At 40.2% G+C, this 18887-nt stretch overlaps 1 long non-coding RNA gene across 1 annotated transcript in view; it reads left to right on the forward strand.

The window, feature by feature from the left end:
• The window catches only part of LOC121133713, a 163968-nt gene that overhangs the window by 10625 nt on the left and 134456 nt on the right, over positions 1-18887 (forward strand). Inside the window, exon 2 of the long non-coding RNA XR_005870684.1 lies at positions 9464-9548. This is a non-coding gene — a long non-coding RNA (uncharacterized LOC121133713). The remainder of the gene's footprint in view (positions 1-9463; positions 9549-18887) is intronic.

An 18887-nucleotide genomic window follows, 5' to 3' on the forward strand; every position in this document is an offset into this window, starting at 1 on the left:
ACAAGGCAGGAATGGAGGCAGACAGGGAGACAGGGAGAGAGCAGGCACTAAAATCTGGAAGGCAATGCCTCTTTATCCTCAAGCTGGAAGAAATTCTCCCGTATTTTTGATTGGGAAATGTGACAGGATTTGCAGGTTGCAGCTGTGTCTTTCCAGAGTACAAGAATGTTTAGAGGGTTATTTCAATAGACATGATAAATGATTTTGAGCGTGTGGTCCTTTAAATAATTTTTTTCTATTCATATTTATGCCTACTTATGTCTGTAGCTATGTGTATTTCAGAAAGCTCGCATAGTATTTCAATTATTTGACTTTTAAATATTGTAAGTATCACTGAGTTTAGTTTTACACACACAGAGACACACACATATGCATGTGCACACGTATGCAGTGCTGCAACCTCGCATATTCTCATGTAGCATTCTTCCACCAATCTACACTGCCAGTCCCCTACATTAAGCTTAATGGCCATACGACGTCTCCACAGTGGGGAATATTAGTTTACTGAACTATCCCATGGTGATCAATATTCAAATTTTCATTATTTCAATAGATACTGCTATATCGACCAACACCGTCAATACTGCCCACACCCATACAATTTCACTAGGACAACTTTCTAAAACTTGGCTTTCTGGCTGAGAGAGTATCTGGAATCCATAAATCTCACTGTGTATTATGGTGTTGAATGTGGCAATAATTCAAATGCCTTTGGACCCATGGCTGACACCCAGGGATCTTTGTATGAGTTATATGCCACAGTGACATTTTCCTCTTCCCAAGTTTGTGAGCACCGACTGTTTCTCCTGCTTCAGATGGTCAGAGGCAAGATCTGAAATGGGAAAAGACGTGTTAAGTTTAAATGTCTAGGCCATCTTATCTTTAGAGCTAGATAACAGAGTTGTCAGATTCTATTGAGTAGTTACATGAAAAAATAGTATCTATTCAGTTGTCTACTAATCCGTCTTCTCAACGTGAACATTTGCTAACCATGTAAAAGCTCCTTCCATGGCCCCAAGGATTATAAATTTAAAATGGAATTTTTGTCCTCGTTTCTGTTACATGGATGTGAAGAAACACCATGGTTAAGGCAGCTCATTAAAACATTTTAACTGCAGGCTTGCTCACAGCTTCAGAGGGTTCGTCCTTTATCATGGCAGGAAGCAATCAGGCGTGGTGCTGGAGTAGGTGTTAAAGAGCTTTAAAACATCCTGATCTAGAGGCAGCAGGCAGACAGAGAGGGAAATACAGACCGACAGACAGAAGGACAGAGCCTGGCATGGGCTTTTGAGGCCTCAAAGTCCACTGTCAGTGACACACTACCTCCAACAAGTCCATAGCCGATCCAGTAAGGCCACACCTCCTAATCCTTCCCAAACAGTGCCACTGACTGAGGACCAAGCATTCAGACATGTGTGTGTGTGTGTGGGGGGGTATTCTCTTTCAAACCACTGCAATTTTATTTTAAAGCATTTTTAGGTTTATAGCATAATTAAGCTGTTTTATAATTGTGAAAAATAAAAATAAATGAAAGGCATAAATACATATGTATTTTTGAAATGAAATAATTTAAAACTAAACTTATTGTTTGATTATTTTGGAGGGCAGGGGCTCTTCCCAAGCAACCAAGGGTCTGTGTCTGGCCTTGAACTCATGATACTTTTGCATCAGCCTTCCCCATCCTGGGATTACAAGTGTGTGCTCTGATACCTTTCTCCCTTTAAGTCTTTTGTAGAATAACACTGTATTTGGCTAGTGATTGAAAGTGCCTACAGGGACCTGTCATTTTATAGTAGCCCCAGTGACAGCAATGCCTTCATCTTCTTCTGGATTTATAAAACCAAAAAACTTTAAAAAATATTTGTAAATCTTTTTATGTGTATAACTGTTTTCATACTTGTATGTGTGTATACCACATGCATGCCTTGTGTCCAGGAAGGTTCAGTCTCCTGGAACTGAAGTTACAGATGGTTGTGAGCCACAATGCTTCTGCTGGAAACGGAACCCTGGTCCTCTGCAAAAACAGCAAGAGCTCTTAACCATTGACTGGTCTCACAAGCCCTTTTTCTGGATCTTAAGTCAGACTCAAGGTGAATAAAATTAGAAGACAGAATTTATTTTTATAACCTGTTTTTTTATTTAAACTAGAAACAAGTTTGCTTCACATGTCAATCCCAGCTCCCTTTCACTCCTCTCCAGACCCTCCAAGCCCCCCAACCCCCACCCAATCCCAACTCCACTCTCCAGGGAGGATGAGTCCCTTCATGGGGGATCTCCAAAGTCTGTCATATCATTCTGGGGCAGAGGCTAGGCCCTCCCCCATGTGTCCAGACTGAGAGAGCATCCCTCAATGTGGGATGGGCTCCTAAAGTCCATTTGGATGCCAGGGATAAATACTGATCTACTAACCAAGGCCCCAAAGAATGCCCAGACCTCCCCACTGACACCCACATTCAGGAGGTCTGGATCAGTCCCATGTTGACCTCTCAGTTAACAGTCTGGGGTCCATGAGCTCCCCCTTGTTCAGATCAGCTGTTTATGTGGGTTTTAGAAGACAGAATTTTAAAAGCAAATAAAAATTCAGGTAGCATGTTTATTATGTCATTTTTTCTTTGCTATCTCAAATGTTATTTGTGAAAGATCTTATAAGAAAATTTGACCTTGTGGGAAAAAAGATCCTAAGTGTATTAGGCTATTGCATGATTTTTCTCTTATTCATTTATTTTAATCATGTATTTGTCTATTTGATTTGTCAATTTCATACATATATACACTCCCATATTTATTACCTAGCCCATCCTACTTTTGCATCTATTTTTTGTGACCCACTGAGTTTAATTAGGGTTGCTTCTATGAGTGTGGGTAGGAGATTCTTTACTGGAGTACTGGCAACTTGGTGGCTGGCTGCCCCATTGAAGAGAATAATGTAATTTTCATTTTCATTTACGTTGTGTCTCTACTGAGATAAGAATTATGGCCATAACTTAATTTTAAATTAAAATAATAACAAACTCTGGTTTTTCTTTTTCTTGCTTCAAACACTGTTCTATTGTGATGGTTGATTTTCATTGCCAACTTAACTCTGTTTATGGTCACTATGGAAACAACTCTGGGTACCATCTCTGAAAGTGTCTCCAGATGTTTAAGTGAGGAGGGAAAAGCCTAAGGCAGCTGTAGGCATGGGTAGCACCATCCCTTGGGTTGATGTTCCAGAGTGAATAATAATGAGACAGTGATCCGAGTAGCAACGTTGTCTCTCTGCTCTCTGTGTGTGGATACAATGTGACCACGGCCTCCTTTTCCTGCCACCGTGCCTTTCAGCCAGGAAGGACTCTACCTTCAAACCAAGAATGGAAGCTGCTTTCATCTCCACAGTACTTCTTGAAGTCATCACCCTGCCAGGAGACCTTTCCCCTTTCACATTTAGTGTCTACCCATTTGTTTTTCTTAAGCATTTGTGTCGTGTGACTCTCACTTGTTAGGAGATAATTCTTTATTGATCTCTCACTTTTCTGTATGTTGGAGAATTACTGCTGCTGATCTTGTTATGGACTGTCGTTTCCAGGATGCTTGTACGATGAACAGCCTCTATGGAGATAATATCTTCCACTGGAGAGGAGGGCAAGCATATTTATCACCTGCTATAAAAACTTGGACTCCCTCTGCTTATCTATACAACCATCTATGTATCAAGTGTCATTTGATCCTTGCCTCATCACTCGTGGGAGCTGAGTACAGCCGTGCTGTTCCTTATGTGGTTTTGGTTAATAAAAATCTTTCTGCCTCATTGCAGAGTTTCATGTTTTCTGTCAGTGTCCATGAACCTATTGTACACTAACTTGTTAGCTAACTAATAGGGTGGGATTTCAAACCTTTACAGTTCTCGATGTTTGTTTTCTAACATTAAGATTAAATGTTCACTCTTTGGTAAAGGTAACATTTCTGGGAAGACCTATTAAGAGTATGATTGTGGAAAGACTCTTACTTTGTAGTAATTGACAAACTGTGCTCCAAGTGTATCTTTAAAGGTTGTGACTTTGCATCAAAATTCACTCTTTAGAGTCAGGCATAAACAGCCTGTCAGTTCTGTAAGTTTGGCATTTATAGATTCAATCAATTATGGGTTGAGAATATTCAGAAAAGGAGGACCTGAGAGAGCAGGTAGATTGATTTAGGGGAAGAATAGAGGAGGACAAGAAAAGAGATGCCATCATAGAGGGAGTCATTATAGGTTTAAAGAGAAATCTGGCACTAGGGAAATGTACAGAGAACATAAGGTTGACCCCAACAAATAATCTAAGCAATAATTGAGAGTCTACCTTAAATTCCCTTCTTCGATAATGAGCCTTCATCCAGTAGCTGATGGAAGCAGAAGTAGACACTCACAGCTAAACATTGAGATGAACTCTGGAATCCAGTTGCAGAGAGGGAGGAGTGATGAGTAAAGGGATCAAGACCAGGCTGGAGAGACCCACAGAAACAGCTGACCTGAACAAGGGATTGCTCATGGACTCCAGACTGATAGCTGGGAAACCAGCATAGGACTGTTCCAGACCCCCCTGAAAGAGCATGTCAGTTTGGAGGTCTGGTTAATCTATGGAGCCTCTGGTAGTGGATCAGTATTTATCCCTAGTACACGAATGGACTTTGGGAGCCTACTCTATATAAAGGAATACTCTTTTAACCTAGACACATGGGGGAGAGTCTAGGCCTTGCTCCTAATGATGTGACAGACTTTGAAGATCCCCCATTGAAGGTCTCATCCTCCCTGTGGTGGGATAGGAGGTCGGTGGCAGGTAGGGGAGGAGGGGAGGAAGAGGGAACTGGGATCTACATGTAAAACAAGCTTGTTTGTAATTTTTTAAAAAGGAAAAAAACAGAAAAATGTTTGTATACTGAAAAATCTATAGGATTTTTCTTACCAGTATTTCTTGAATGATGCAACATACCTATTTATATGTAACATACACTGCATTAGGTGCTATAAATAATCTAAGATGATTTAAAGAGTATGAGAATGTGTGTTGGTTTTATGCAGATATTTTGCCATTTTTAATATAATGGATTTGAGTAGGTATGGATTTTTATATCTGCAGAAGGGATGGTAAAAACAGGGTTTTGAACTAGTTTGCTATGGACACTGATTTCTTTTGCTGAAGAAGAAAAATCCCATAGGTACAGTTTTCAAATCCTTCTTACTAAATAAGTATGGAACTTGGGCCTGGAACATTTCCTTACAGAAAGATAAAGAACCTTGACAGTTTGTGCTGGGCTGGAAAACTTGTGTAACTATCCCCTTTGTGTTTCAGATTTGATGTGTCCCCTTTCTCTGCTTAAGCGTCTGTCCTTTGGTGCCTGTCTTACCACACCCTGTATCTGTCCCCTGCAAGGGGGTGGGTGGAGTCCTTATATTGCCACACATGAGAAGAAAAAGCACTCCACAAGGTGACTCCAATGACATGATGGGGTGATCCTTAGTGCTCAGATTTCCACTTCTGATTACATGGAGTAGATTCCGTAATCCCAACAAAATCTGTTTTCAAACAGCACACTTAGATAGTCAACAAACATTGATGAAATAATGAATGTAATTCTGCTCTTCTGGTTTCTTATTCACCAGATATTTTTATCCACAGTACTTAAAACTTACAAAAATTATTTCTTTTCCAAGCTATCTGTGTTTTTTAATACCATCCTCCTCCTATTCTAACTTCTCCCGCACCCATAAGAACTTTGCCACCATTCTATCCATCAGACTTAATGTATTTTCTTTTGTTAGTACTCCCAAAAAGAAAAATAAGAAGCAGAAAACAAAAACCAATCAAACAACAACAACAAAAAACCCCAACAAACACAAACAAAAAGCAAAGCAAAATAACAGAAAGCCATGAAGTTCATTTTGTATTGGCTAAGTATCCCTGGGAACGAGGCTTGCCCAAGAGTGTCATTGATTCACCCAGTGGTGTCCCATTGGAGATAACTGATCCTCCCTTTCCCCTCAAGCACCAATTGCAGATGCGCTCTTGATAACTTTTGGGACTTTGTGTTTACTCCCTTTCTCTAAGCTGGGATGTTTTTTTTTTCTTGTTTGAACTTTTGCACATCTTGCCCATATCATCAGACCTGATATGTTGGAAAGGATGCTGTTTCCTTGGAGACATCTCTCACTTCTGGTTCTTATGACCTATCTACTCTTTCACATACACCCCTGAGCCTTGAAAGAAGAAGGCATCCCACTTAGAGCTGCAGGTCCCAAAGCCTCTCAGTGCCTGCATGTTGTACAGTTGTTGGTGTCTCTGTTGACTGCCTTCTACTGCTATGAGAAGGCAAAGGGGGGCTGGAGAGATGGCTCAGAGGTTAAGAACACTGACTGCTCTTCCAGAGGACCTGGGTTCAATTCCCAGCCACCAGGTGGTGGCTCACAACCATCTGTAATGAGATCTGGTGCCCTCTCCTGGCCCTCAGGCAGACATGCAGACAGAACACTGTACGTACATAATAAATAAATCTTAAAAAAAAAACGGCAAAGGGGTGAGCTGATCTGTGGCTATAACAATATGCCATTGGGTATCTTTTTGCTGCTATGTTCCCTTAGCAGAATTATAGTAGTAGGTTTCCCCCTGGGGTTCATGACCCATCTAGACTCAGATTTTTGGCAAGTTTAACAGTGTCGGGGATGGAACCCATCTCATGGAGTGGGTATTAAATCAATAAAAAGTAGTTGGTTAATCTCATAATATTTGTGCCACTTTTTTTTTTGGTTTTACGAGGCAGGGTTTCTCTGTATTGTTTTGGAGGCTGTCGGTCCAGCCTGGCCTCGAACTCACAGAGACCTGCCTGCCTCTGCCTCCCTAGTGCTGGGATTAAAGGCCTGCACCACCAGTGCCACTTTGTACTAGTATACCTTGCAGTGGGTTGCTGTTGTAGGTTGCAGAATTTGTAGCTGGGTGATATCATTGATAATTTTTCTCTTTCACTAACATACAGTGGTGTACCTAGCAACTGTTTCAGTTAGTTTTTATTTCTGTGATAAAATGCAATGAGCAACGTAACCTATAAAAGAAAATGTTTCATTTGGGGTTCACGGTTTCAGAGGGTTATAGTTCATGGCCATCAGGAAGGATGGTATGGCAGTAGGCAGACAGGCATGGTGTTGTACCAGGAACTGACAGCTTCTATCTTGAGACACAACCATGATGCAGATATAGCTAACTGGATTTGCTTTGTGCTTTTGAAACCTTAAAGCCCACTCCAGGCGCCCTCCAGGTGATGTATCTCAGGCCTCATATCCTGATCCTTCCCAAATAGTTCCACCAGTTGGGGACCCGGTATTAAATATTTGAGCCTTATCATTCTTACTGCCACAGTAACCTGTACATAGCTTTGTCAGTAGCCTGTGCTTTTTACCGGGGGAGGACATATGGGACTCCATGACCAGTGACTTCACAAGACATAATTTATTCCTGGTAGTGAGGGTTTTACTTGCTGGTTTAACAGTGCGTAGTTAGGGAATTCTCTCCTCTGCTATATTGTGACTCCATTTAAATTTCTTTTGTATGCATATGTATGTTAGGAAGCGTCTACAGTAATAGATTTCCAGATAGCTTTTCAAAAGAAACCTTTAGTGTTAGTTTCCCCCCAGACATTCCTTCCTATACCCTTCTGTCTCATGTTCCCTATTTACTCATTCATCCTACTCTTTCCCTTTCTATCTCTATATTCTATGTATCCTTCCACGGAAGAAGATATGGTCCACCCCTTGTTCCCTTATTAGCTACTACACTTCTGTGACATCTAAAGCTAACATCCACATGTAAAAGAAAACATGCAATATTTGTCTTTGGAGGTCTAGGTCACATTACTATAGAATGATCATTCCATAGCTCCAACCATGTATTCCATTTTCATCATTTAATGTCTCTTAACAGCAGAATAACATTCTGCTGTGTAAACATTACCATATTTTCATTATCCATTCATCTCTCGATAGTCATCTAGGGTGTTTTCAATTCATGGCTGTTTTGAATTGAGGAATAATGTGTAGGGATGAGCAAGTGTCTCTGAAGTAAGATGAAGAGTCCTTGGTTTATGGCCATAAATGGTACAGCAGGATCTTTTGGTAGATCTATTTCTAGTTTTTCCTTTTAACCACGCACCAATGTCCATAGCAGTGTACAAGCTCGTGCCCCTGTTATAATGAATAATTGCTTCCCTTTCCTTGCATCTTCATCAGCATGTGCTGTCACTTTAAAAAAACTAATCTTGGACATTCTGGCTGGGTAAAATTCTCTCTTGTTTTAATTTGCATTTTTGTGATGGCTAAGGATGTTGAGCATTTAAAAAAAAGTGCTTGACAGCCATTTGCTCATGTTTTGAGAATGCGGTCTTGTCTTACACCTCATTTTTAACTGGGTTGCTTGTTTACTTGAGGTTGCGGTTTCCCCGCCCCTTTGGATATTCTAGATATTAACCCTGTCAGACGTATAAGTGGTAAAGATTTCCCCCATTCCGTAGCCTGCTGCTTTGCTTGACTGATGGTGTGCTTTGCTGGGTAGAAGCTTCTCAGCTGCACCAGGTTCCATTTGTTAATTAATTGTTGCTCCCGATGCCTGCACTATCAGTGTCTTGCTCAGAAAGTCCTCTACTATGCCAGCGAGCTCAGTTCTATTCCGTACTTTCTCTTCGACCAGATCCAGGGTGTCTGGACTTATGCTGGGGTCCTTGATCCATCTGGATTTGAGTTTTGTACAGGGTGATAGACACAGATCTGTTTTTATATGCAGCTGCTCAGTTTGACCAGCACTTTATTAATAAACATGTATCCATCAGTGTGTGGAATTATGCCTGTGTCTTTGATTTGATTCCACTGATCATTGTGTCTGCTTTTAGGCCCCTATCATGCTGATTTTGCTATTATATCTCTACAATACAACTTGAAATGTGAATGGTGAAACCTCCAGAAGTTCTCTCATTATTCAGGTTTGTTTTAGCTATCCCTGTTTTGGGGGATATGTGTTTCTACATGAAATTGAAGGTTGTTTTCTCAATTTCCGCAAAGAATGGTATTCAATTTTTCTTTTTTGTAGGTACTTCAATTTTTATTGTGTTGTTTTCTTTTTTCTTTAATTTTTTTCATTTTCTATAACAACCCCAGTTCCCCCTCCTTCCTATCTCCCACCCCACCTCTCCCACTTCCTATACCCCCATCCACTGCTGAGAAAGGGTAAGTAAGGCCTTCCTTGAGTAGTCAACAAAGTCTGGCATCCCAAGTTGAGGTCGGACCAAGCCCCTTCCTCCTGTATCAGGGCTTGGCAAAGTATCCCACCATAAGGAATGGGGATTTCATTGAATATGTGAGGATTGTTTTTGGTAGAATGGCTGTTTTCACTATATTATTCTTACTAATCCATGAAAATGGAAGAACTTATCATCTTCTGGCATCTTCTTCCATTTCTTTCTTCAGATGCTACATTGCTGAATGCGTTAATCACTGTAGAAGATTCCTGGTGGAACCCTGAGAATCTTTTATGTATCAATCACATATATATGTAAGTGAAGTGTATTTGTCACTATTTATATTCCCTTGATCTCCTTCAGTTGCCTTTCTTCTCTAGTTAAGATTTCAAGCACTATATTAAATAGGTATGGAGAGAGGGGGCATCTTTGTCCTATTCCTTATTTTAGTAGAAATGGTTTGGGTTTATTTCCATGTTGGACAATGTTGGCTCTGGGCTTGTTGTAAGTTGCCTTTGTTATAATTGAGATATGTGCCTTGTATCCCAAGTTTCTCCAGGGATTTTATGTTCAACCCTTCATTGGTTAGACTTTGTTCAAGGCCTTTTCTGCATCTACTGAGATGATTGTGTGGTTGTTGTTTTTTAGTCTGTTTTTTTTTTGGTTTTACAAGACAGGGTTTCTCTGTATTGTTTTGGAGGCTGTCGGTCCAGCCTGGCCTCGAACTCATAGAGATCTGCTTGCCTCTACCTCCCGAGTGCTGGGATTAAAGGCGTGCACCACCAACGCCCAGCTGGAGACATTTTCTGAATTAGGGCTCCTTCCTCTCTGATGATTTTAGCTTGGGTCAAGGTGACACACAACCAGCTAATACACATCATGTCAAATGCTTCCTGGAAATTTTAAACCTGGATTTTTTTAAAAAAATATTTCACATTTTCTTTGAGTGAGCTATGCACTTCTTATAACCTTGTCTTCAAGATCTGAGATCCTCTCTTCCATGTATTTTAATTTTTTTGGTGAGGTATACAGCTGATGTTTTTGTTGGATTTCCTGAGACTTTTCATTTCTAGTTTAATTTCTGTTTGGCTTCTCTTTAGAAATTCTAGGTCTTTGTTGAATTCTACTTTCATGTATCACATTACTTTCATTATTTCCATTCAGCTATTTATTTGTGTTTTCATGGTCTTCATTAAGGAATGTATTCATGTCCTCTTTAAGGTTGGTCCTCGAACACATTCATAATAGTTATTATCTTAGGCTTCAGCTAAATTGCTTTTGTCAGTAGGCTCTGGATTTTGGAGGAGGCATATTGCCTTGCACTGAGACCTGGGCATCTGGAATTACGACATTGGAAGTGTTTCTTGGTGTAGATATTTGGTCTTGCCATTAAGGTGTTCCAAACTTTGCTTGTTGTGGATCCAGTTTTAGTCTACCCAAGTGTGGCAGCTGTTGAGTCCCTGGGAGAGAGTGGCTCTAAGTGCCAGCAGGGAGTCGCTAGGAAATGGAGAATGGCTACAAAGAAAGGCTATGTCCCAGATGAGTGTCCCTAATAGACAGTGGTTCCGCAGTTCGGCAGGGAGTCGCAAGAGTATGGAGATAGGCTGGAAGAGAAGTCTGAAAGGGGTAACAGAGAAGAATTAGGGGGACTCTGGGTCCACACCATGAGGCTGAGTCCAAAGGGGATCAAGGTGAACTGGGAGGAGGGACTCACATGAGCAGACAGCATCAAATCTAAGACTAAAATGGAAGAAGGGAAATAGATAAAGTTAGGCTGAGTCCCAGCCAAGTGTGGCAACTGTAGATCTCTGCTAGAGAGAGGTTCTATAGATTGGCAAGGAGTCTCAGGGGAGTGGAGATGGTATAGACAGAAGGGCTGAAGTGGGCAGCAGGGAAAGAAGTAGGCAAACTCTGGTACTCCAGTATGAGGCAAGTTCCGTTGTTCATGGCATCTGTAATAATTCAGTATTATTTTGCACAGACTCCTGAACTAAATATATTGTTAATGGTGCTACAGCCTCAGTGGCCAGAACCAAGCAGTTTAAAATGTTCATATTCTAATAGTTTTTGTAGTTGTCTAAAAACAATAATGCACATATGTCGAATATTTTTATTTTAGTCTTAACCACAGTTACTTGCTAATGAAACATGTGGGCCTCTGGGGACCTACGCGCTTCTCAGACATTGGAATAAGGTTGGATGCCAGCACCCTCATTTCCTGTTCTACTCTGATTTTCAACACTCACTTGCTTTTTATTCCACAGCCACCAGAATCCAATGTGGAAATGGATGTGACATTTCCAAAAGGAATGTAGTATGATCTAATGTTGAATTGGTACATTACCTTGAGCTAGAAGTTCACACAGTGGCTGATGGATCTCAAGTGTCAGAGTGTTTCGTAATATTTTATAATCTCACACAGTGCCCCCATAAGCGTGCTTTTGTGGGTGCTCAGAAGTATGGTTAGAGAGTAATTTGAGAGCAGTGTGGCCGTCAAGGAGTCGTGTATAAGTAACTTGCATAGTGTTGTCTGGAAGCTAGGTACTGTGACTTTCAAGTTGGGTAAGAGAACTAAGCTTGGGAAGGAATGTAAATTCTACCCTCATCCTCCTAGTTAGTAATTAGCAGAGCTGAGGCTTGAACTCAAGCCCTCTGGCTCTGAACCTCATTGCATCATGCCATGTGTCATAAGATTTGCGGGATTAAGCTTTTCACAGCTTCCTCTCCCCATGACCTTTCCCGGGTTTCAAGCAAAATTTAAATTACTGTTTTTCAAAACATGTGGAAGTGCTTGAAACTCATGGAAATGATTTGAAGTCACGTCTACCTTTTTTTTTTTAAGGTTTTAAGGCACACCTGCTAGCCTGAGCAGAGATTAAATAACTCTACAATGGCCCTAAAATGTCTCCAAGAAAGACTGTTTAAACTTTGAAATCAAGACAGTGAATTCCACATTAGCTTGTAATTATTTTACAGCTGATTTTTAATGGGACACGAAGAAAGAACCACGTATCACTTTCCTCCAGTTGACAGAGTCGTCCCCTCTTCACCAGCTGCCGCCTAATTCAGCATGGGCCACCCTGGAAAGGGGCCAGTTCTCCCTGCATGTAATTTCTAAATCTCAACAGACCCATGCAAAAATGAAACATAGCTATAATCTTTCATGTTGGTCATAGTTCTATTTAATTATCTGAAACACGACCTGATAAATAGCGCAATCAGAAGAATTCTAGTTTAACAGTAACTGCTTCCACACTGATTTCTGTTCTCAGCTAATGTGAAACAGGCCTTGGATTTCTACCTCTAAGTTATGTAAACTCTTAATCAATGATTAAGAATCTTCAAGTTGCTGCTTTCCTTGGTATGGTGGTGCCTAGGTGTCAATAAATACTGAAAGTTTTGCTTGTATACTTTAACCTGAGATTATGGAAGTGAGGAAGGATGAGTAGTTAGAACTAAGAACTAAGAAATCATTAACAAAAGAAAATTGTTTTCAAGGGAAAAGTCACTGAATATGAAATTAAAAACACATTTATGTTATGTCCGTGAAAGAGGTCACAGTTCAGAAAAACTTCTGACTAGTGGAAAAACCACTCTCCATCTCAAGAAATAACACGGACACTAATGGAATATCTTACAAATGTCAAGAATTTCATACTGCCTAAATCTTAAAGACACCAGGTAAATCTTGCATTCTTCACATGGGGACAATGACAGCTGACTGATGAAATAAATCTCCCAACTTATTAAGTGAAAACCTTGGGTGTGATTTTCCTGACAGGCACTCACTATGACAAGGACGTCTGCACAAGCATGGTGACACATGAAAAGAGGATATTGACTTTTATTGACAAATACTAGTTGAAATATGAAATGGGATGAGAACTGTTCTAGAACCTAATCACAGCTAATTGTGATTCCTGACATTTATTGAGCCATGTATCAACTGTATAACGATAATCGAGGCTATATAGGGAAAAACAATATATTTATTTATCAGGGATATATAGGGAAAAACAATATATTTATTTATCAGGGAAAGAGAGAGTGGCACATACCAGGAGTTAGAAGCGTGGCTGGCTTCCAGGAGAAAAGAGGAAGGCCCCTTTTCCTTTCACTACCTTTTATCTCTACCTTGACCCTGCCCTGTTGGGCGGGTAGCTTTGTGGGGTTCACCCCTATAATTCCCCTTTTAGTCTAAATAGAAGATTTAAATTTGATACAAACTCAAACATATACAACATATATACATAGAGGGTGATAATTAAGTTATAATCTACTTATCCTAAACTAAACATATCCATTCCACCTAAATTCTAAACTTATCCGAAAGGGATGCCTAAGTCTGAACACCTCCTTCCGGTTCCAACCCTAAATAATTGCAAATTACACTAACAGGGGTAAACTATCCTTTTATGTCAATAGTAGGGAGAGGGGACGTGGAATTCTCAAAGTTACTTCCTGCTGAAGTGGGACGATGACAATCATGGGGACCTGTGGGAAAAAATTGTTAGTATAACAAGAGTCTTAAATAGGTTGTTTTGCAGGAGAGGCTTGACTGAAGTTCCGGATTAGATTTCTGATTTTGATTGAAGCTCTTGTCTGAAGCTCTGATCAGATTGTAGAAGATGCACTGTATCAGTTTCTTGGCCTGACGATGTGTCGGGTGATGTAGTTCCAAGCTGGTTTCAGGATGGTGCCTGTCAGGTGAGGTCGATGATGTGGGGCAGTTTAGATGTATCCAGTCGAATCAGGCAGAGTTGGGAAAGTGAATCCACATTGTCTTTCTGAAGCAGTTGAAGATCACTGTCAAGAAATCCCTTTGTCTCTAGAAAACTGAAATATTAATGTTAGCACAGAGATTCTTAACTTATATGTGTATGAATACTGGAAAAGGCAACCCTGAGGAAGATAATACACATGAAGGAGATTAGAGTTTTAGAAAAATCAAATATACACAGATGACAGTCCCCATATATGTATGTCTTTTTTTGATGTTGTTTCTGTCTTATATCAATGGCTCTTTGATATAATACAGAAAGTCTGAATTACATTTTAACAATATGCTTGGGTTTAAAGCAGGAGAGCCAATCCAACTCCAAAGCCAGCAATAATTAAATGAATTGGGACTCAGGCATATTAAGAAGTGGAAGAAATAGAAATTATAATAACACAATACAGAGATGTAGACATTGATAACACATCACATTATTTCATGTTTGGTGGTCCTCTGAGTAGCTATCCTTTCTTCTTTAGGTATCCATATACCTAGGGTTTTCTAATTGTCCTGTAAAGACACAAACAGAATACTTCTCTTTCCTTTTATGAGGTCTCCTTATGCTTAGCAGACCTTGTAGATGAGCTGTCATCCTTCCTCCTCCTGAGACGTTTTCTGTTCTGATCGAATCTTAATTAATTTAGATGGGATCCAAAGCTTTTCTTCTCCTGTGGAAACAAAAGCATAGCCCCTTCCCCAACGTAACACATATCCTGGTTTCCAGACTGAGGTCATAACATCCTTAAAATACACTGGTTGGTTCAATTCAGAAGTCTTCTCTGTAGTCCAGTGTCTTTCTGCTGCAGTTTGTCCTTTTTCATCAGCATTAAGAAAATTCAATGTTAGTAAAGCATTGTGTAACCTGTGTTTAGGGGTCTTTGTTCTCCCCGGCTGTTTATGGAGCATCTCTTTTAAGGTTCGGTTAGATCTTTCAATCACTGCTTGTCCTGTGGGATTGTAAGGTATACCAGTTACATGTTTTATATTATAATATTTGAAGAATTGTTCCAATTTACTGGAGACATATGCTGGAGCATTGTCAGTTTTTATCGTTTTAGGTATACCCATAACAGCCATCACCTCTAAGAGGTGTGTAATAACAGAGTCAGCCTTTTCAGAGCTGAGGGCAGTAGCCCATTGGAATCCTGAGAACGTGTCTATGGTATGGTGTACATATTTTAAACTGCCAAATTCTGGGAAGTGAAATACATCCATTTGCCAAAGTTCATTTCTATGAATACCTTTAGGATTACAACCTGCTGGTAATGGAGTTTGATTGTAGAAGGAGCAACTGGGGCAATTTTTTACTATTTCTTTGGCTTGTTGCCAGGTGATAGAAAAATCCTTCTTTAAGCCTTTGCTGTTGACATGGTGTTTCTTATGAAATTCTGAAGCTTCCAACACATTACCTACTAACAAACGATCAATTTCATCATTGCCTTGTGCCAGAGGACCTGGCAAACCTGTATGGGACCTGATGTGTGTTATATATATAGGATGAGTCCTGTTTCTGATGGTTTCCTGTAATTGTAAAAATAATGAGGTTAATTCTGTACTATCAGGAACAAATTCTGCAGTCTCAATATGCAAGACAACTCTTTCCGCATACTGAGAATCCGTGACTATATTGAGAGGCTCTGTAAAGTCTTTAAGTACCATGAGAATGGCATATAACTCTGCCTTTTGTACGGAGTTGTAAGGGCTTTGAACTACTTTACTTATATTTCCTGATTTATACCCTGCCTTACCTGATTTGTTTGCATCCGTGTAGAAGGTAAGAACTCCAGAAATAGGTGTTTGTCTCACGATACGTGGAAGAATCCAAATTGTTTTCTTTATGAATTTTATTCTCTCTGTTTTGGGATAGTTATTACTAATAGTTCCCAAAAAGTCACTGCAAGCTATTTGCCAATACTCATTATCTTTCCATAAGGAGGAAATTTCATCATTTGTTAAAGGTACAATAATTTCAGCTGGATCTTTCCCAGTCAATTGACGAAGCCTTAACTTACCTTTTAATATCAAATCAGAGATCTTTTCTATATATGTTTTCAATTTTTTATTCTGTTTATGTGGCAGAAATACCCATTCTAGTATGATGTCTTCCCTCTGCATTAATATTCCTGAGGGGTATTCTCTAGATGGTAAAATAACTAGAATACAATCCAGGTTTGGATCCACACGGTCCACATGTGCTTCTAATATTCTCTTTTCTACCCATTCTAATTCTTTTTCAGCCTCAGCTGATAGTACTCGTGGGCTGTTTAGATCTTTATCTCCTTTTAAAGCCATTTTCAAATGTTTCAAATCATGCCCTTCTACACCGATAATTGTCTGTAATTGAGAGATTTCACCTAATAGTTTTTGAAGATCATTAAGAGTCCGGTAACGATCTCTTCTAATCTGTACTTTCTGTGGTCTAATTTTCTGAGCATCTATTTTATAACCTAAATAGTTAATAGAATCTCCTCTTTGTATTTTTTCTGGGGAAATTTGTAATCCCCAGCGAGGCAAAGTTTCTTTTACTGCTTCAAACATCTTTTCCAATGTATCCTTATTTGAATCAGACAATAATATGTCATCCATATAATGATATATTAACGAATGTGGAAATTTTTTACGAATTATTTCTAGAGGTTTATTCACAAAATATTGACACAAAGTTGGACTGTTTAACATACCTTGAGGTAGTACCTTCCACTGGAATCTCTGTACCGGACGGGAATTATTATAGGTAGGTACCGTGAAGGCGAACTTTTCTCTGTCGTTTTCTTGTAACGGTATGGTGAAGAAACAATCTTTTAAGTCTATAACTATAATTGGCCAATCCTTAGGAATTAGAGAAGGTAACGGCATCCCAGGTTGTAGAGACCCCATAGGCTGAATTACCTTGTTGATGGCTCTAAGATCAGTAACCATTCTCCACTTACCAGACTTCTTCTTGACAACAAAAACAGGGGAATTCCATGCACTAGTTGATTCCTCAATATGTCCAGCATCTAGCTGTTCCTGAACCAACTTCTCCAAAGCCTCTAACTTCTCAGATGTCATATAGGCCATTGACCCACCCAGACGGGTTCATCTGTCAGCCATTTTAAGGGTAGAGCTTTTGGTTGCTCTGTTGGTTTGGCACTAGCATCTTGCATCTGTACAGCCTGTACATTTGGCATCTGTTTTCTGTACTGCCTTACTTTATTCTTTGTACCACTAAAAACTTGTCTATAATTCCTAGCTGATACAGGAGGAATGTTAATCTGTGTATTCCATTGCTGGAGTAGATCACGATCCCAGAGGTTTATAGCAATATCTGCAACGTATGGCTTTAACCTTCCTCTCTGTCCTTCTGGCCCAATAAAGTCAATCCATCTAATGCTCTGTTTAACTTCAGATAGGGTTCCAATCCCTAAGAATTGAACATTAGCCTCTTTTAAAGCCCAGTCGTGTGGCCAGGACTGCTGATTAAGGATAGTGACATCACTTCCTGTGTCCAGTAGACCGTAAATTACCCTATTATTTACCTTAACTGGCAGCTTGGGTCTATGATATTGTATAGAAGTTTGCCAAAATATATGTTTTGTATCTCCTCCTGATGTAATTGATTCATCCTCTGGAGCTAATGTATTGTCCAGTGCCGTATAATTTACAATGGGCAGTGGATCTTCTAATTGTCCTGGGAGAGGCTGTCCTCCACTGTCACTGGGAATGACCGGATAATCTCTCTTTGTGGGGCTCGGTTGAGCCCCCTGAGATCCGTTTTGGGAAAGAGAGAGTCGCACATACCAGGAGTTAGAAGCGTGGCTGGCTTCCAGGAGAAAAGAGGGAGGCCCCTTTTCCTTTCACTACCTTTTATCTCTACCTTGACCCCGCCCTGTTGGGCGGGTAGCTTTGTGGGGTTCACTCCTACACAACTGGCTTTCTTTTTATTGTCACCAACAAAGTACACAAGCAAAACAACTTATACAAAGAAATATTTGTTGGGGATCATAGGTTTAAAGAGGTTTTTGTTTCATTATGGCAGGGCATGCAATGGAGAACAACAGTTCGCCTTGTAGTGTCCAGGAAACAGAGGAAGGGAAAGAGAGAGATGTGGGTCAGAGAAGGGGGCAGGTGGGAGGGAGCAAGAACCTCTCCTTCAGAGCAGGTCTTTGTTGACCTGTTATGCATCTCAGGTCATGCCCTCTCAGATGTACTCAGAGGTGTCCCTTGCTTCCCTCTGTGGCATATCTCAATCTCTTCTGTTGTTTTACAGCACAGATCTCAATGATGAGATGGTTAGGAATCTATAATATTGAAAAAAATGTTACCCTGGATCCCAGGAGCCCTGGTGTGTGCATCCTCTGCTTGTTATCTCTGCGATCAAGAATCAGTTGCTGTATCCATAATTATATTTCTTTGTTGGTGCAATGAGAAGATAAGACATGGAATCTGTGGGGTTTGTATTTTACTAAGCGCATTGCGACTTTATAGACCACTCCCATTGATTCATGAGAATTCCCTGGCGGGAGGGGGGGTGGTATCTACACGTCAGAGCTGAAGCAATGCCTTTGGAGCATACTTGGAGTGGTATGGTGAATGGAATCTGCCTTAGTTAGGACTTTTTTATCATTGTGTAGAGATACTATGACGCTATGACTATGGCAACTCTTATAAAGGTTGTTGTGAAGAGATGCTATGACTATGGCAACTCTTAGAAAGGAAAACATTTAATTGGGGGCTGGCTTACAGTTTGCAGGCTTAGTCTAAATATCTTTGTAACATGAAGCATGGTGGAGTGCAGGCAAGCGTGGTGCTGGAGAGGGCCTGAGAGTTCTACATCTGGGTCCCCAGACACCAGGGGGAGACAGTGAGCCACTAGGCACAGTTGGCTTGGTTTGAC

This window comes from Mesocricetus auratus, unplaced genomic scaffold (genome assembly GCF_017639785.1).
Source record: "Mesocricetus auratus isolate SY011 unplaced genomic scaffold, BCM_Maur_2.0 Super-Scaffold_100023, whole genome shotgun sequence".
Taxonomy (NCBI): Eukaryota; Metazoa; Chordata; class Mammalia; order Rodentia; family Cricetidae; genus Mesocricetus; species Mesocricetus auratus.